Source organism: Bidens hawaiensis, unplaced genomic scaffold (genome assembly GCF_021521415.1).
Source record: "Bidens hawaiensis isolate Kalapana, Puna unplaced genomic scaffold, B.hawaiensis_p1.1 tig00033929_1, whole genome shotgun sequence".
NCBI lineage: Eukaryota > Viridiplantae > Streptophyta > Magnoliopsida > Asterales > Asteraceae > Bidens > Bidens hawaiensis.
Genome location: NW_027495856.1, coordinates 244549 through 247206, shown reverse-complemented (window position 1 = coordinate 247206; position 2658 = coordinate 244549). Strand labels below are relative to the sequence as shown.

The window sequence follows — 2658 nt, the reverse complement described above, 5'->3', positions numbered from 1 at the left end:
GGAAAAACATAGCATAACCACAAAATCAGAAAACCACCCAATATCACAAGATTCAGTAGTATCACTACTCACTAGTATGAAAATCAAATAATCCTAATATTTTTCACCTGTTTTTTAATTTTTAATTTTTTTTTTATATCTTACCTACTGATATTTCATAAGTTCTTCAACAAAAATAGTATCTTTTGACAAATTTATCAAACTTTTTAAAGCAGAATATATCTCATCTGTCTTTGCATGCCTCTCATCAAATGCATAAAAACTCAACCACACCATCATCCACCTCAATCAAGCTGCACCCCGGTAACTTTTTCGCCCCGGTGTTCCTCATTGCAACTTTTGACCGAGCCAAATCACTCCATCGTTTCGCATCTCCATATATATTCGACAACATTACATAATTAGACGGGTTATCAGGTTCAAGTTCGACAAGCTTTTGAAGACACAGTTCAGCTACTTTAACGTTTTTATAAACTCTCGACGCCCCTAATAAGTTGGTCCATATAACATTATCCGGCTTTATTGGCATATTATCAACAAACTCGACCGCTTCTTCTATCAAACCGGCTCGAGATAATAAATCAACCATACATCCGTAATGCTCGATTTTAGGAGTAATCGAGTATTCATCTACCATCGAGTTAAAGTACTTAAATCCGTCTTTAACTAATCCCATATGAGAACACGCACAAATGACACCTATAAACGTTACACCGTCCGGTTTTTGTTTACAACTTTTCATTTCGCAAAAAATTCTCAAGGCGTCGGGTCCGTGACCGTGCATCGCTAACCCATTAATAACCGTGTTCCACGAAATCAAATCTTTATTATTCATCGCATTAAACACATCAACCGCACTCGTGATCACACCGCATTTTGCATACATGTCTATTAAACTGTTACATACATAATTATTGTCTTTATACCCGTTGTTAACCGCATATAAATGCACCCATTTACCCAATTCTAATGCTCCCAGCTTCGAACAAGCGGATAACACACTAACAAATGTAGCGTCGTTAGGCTTCACGTTCGACTCGTTTAACATTACTTTAAACGTAACAAGAACTTCGAAAAACCGGTTATTATGAGCGTACCCGTTAATCAACGCGTTCCAAGAAAAGAAATTTTTATCACCCATTTCGTCAAATAACTTCTTGCACCCGTCCATATCCCCGTTATTCGCGTACCCATTAAGCAAAGTGTTCCACGACATCAAATCACGATCCGGCATTACATCAAACAACTTCCTAGCCGCACTCATGTCACCACATTCAATATACCCCGAAACCATAATGTTCCACATCACAACGTCTCGTTCAGGCGTTGAATCAAACAGTTCGCGCGCACGATTCACGTCTTTACATTTTATATACCCACGGATCATCGACGTCCACGTGACCACATTCCGTAACTTAATCTCACTAAACACTTTACACGCGTAACCAACCATACCCCCAGTCGCATACATGTCAACCAACGTCGTCCCCACAAACGGGTTCGACTTAAACCCGAGCTTTTCAACTAAACAATGTACCTTCTCACCGTCCCGAAAAGCCGATAACTTCACACAACACTTTAAAACCATGGGGATTGTGAAGTAATTAGGGGTAATGTTACTTTTAACCATATGGTTAAATAATACTAACACATCAATGTACATGTTGTTATCTAAATACCCTTTAAACATGGCATTCCATGGCGCGAAAATTGGGTCAGGCATTTGGTCGAACAGTTGGCGTGCATATGACAAGTTTTTGAATTTTGAGAATTGGGATATGAGGAGTGGTGTGATGAAGTGATTGTGGTGAAACCCATGTGTGGTTATGTGGGATTGGAGTTGTTGAAGGTGGGTTATGGTGTTACATGATGTTAATAGTGTGATGAATCTGTGTTGTAGAGTGAGTATTGGTGATGGGTTTTGAAGGATTTTAGCTATTTTGAAAGAGGTAAAGATACCTGATAGTTAACTTTTTCACTCACATGTTAATCAATTTCAAAGATCTGTTTAATTTATAATGAGTTATAAGGAGACAGAAATAAAGAATCCCTGACACCTCTAATATATGGACAACCGGTGTGTAAGAAACCGAAAAACTAATCCAAAATCAAAAAAACCGAACCAAAATAAAAACTGTCGGTTTAGTTTTATGTTTTTTTTAAAACCGCACTAACGGTCGGGTTTGGGTTTGCATGTAAGAAAACCAAAAAAAAACCAAACCGTATTCCTAAATTTTTGTTTTTTTTTTTATATTTTATATTAAGTATTTATAAGAATTTAATAAATATGTAACTCCAATATATTTGATCAAATGTATAATAGTCTATTTTTTTACAATTAACAAAATTATTTATACCTTAATTCATTATTTTTAGTCAACTTTTTTAGGCTTAAAATTTTTAAACTCAAATAACAAAAACCGAAATAACCAAAACCAAAACGAAATCCGAAAAACCGAAACCAAAAAAATCAAAACCGAACGGTTTCAAAAACTCCAAAAAACCGCAGTTTTGGTTTTCGGTTTGGTTTTATACAAAAACGCACCGAACCGCATCACGCACACTCCTACATGACGGTTTTTAAGTGGTTTTAATTGTTGTTGGATTCCCGGGTATTAGACTCGTATATAAAGAAAGAAAGTCTTTCATTTCCTAGTT

The 2658-nt window shown here is 36.3% G+C and overlaps 1 pseudogene; it reads right to left on the bottom strand.

The window, feature by feature from the left end:
* Positions 1-247: 247 nt before the first annotated feature.
* LOC143585640 (pentatricopeptide repeat-containing protein At3g29230 pseudogene) lies at positions 248-1833 on the bottom strand (annotated as a pseudogene).
* Between the last annotated feature and the right edge of the window lie 825 nt (positions 1834-2658).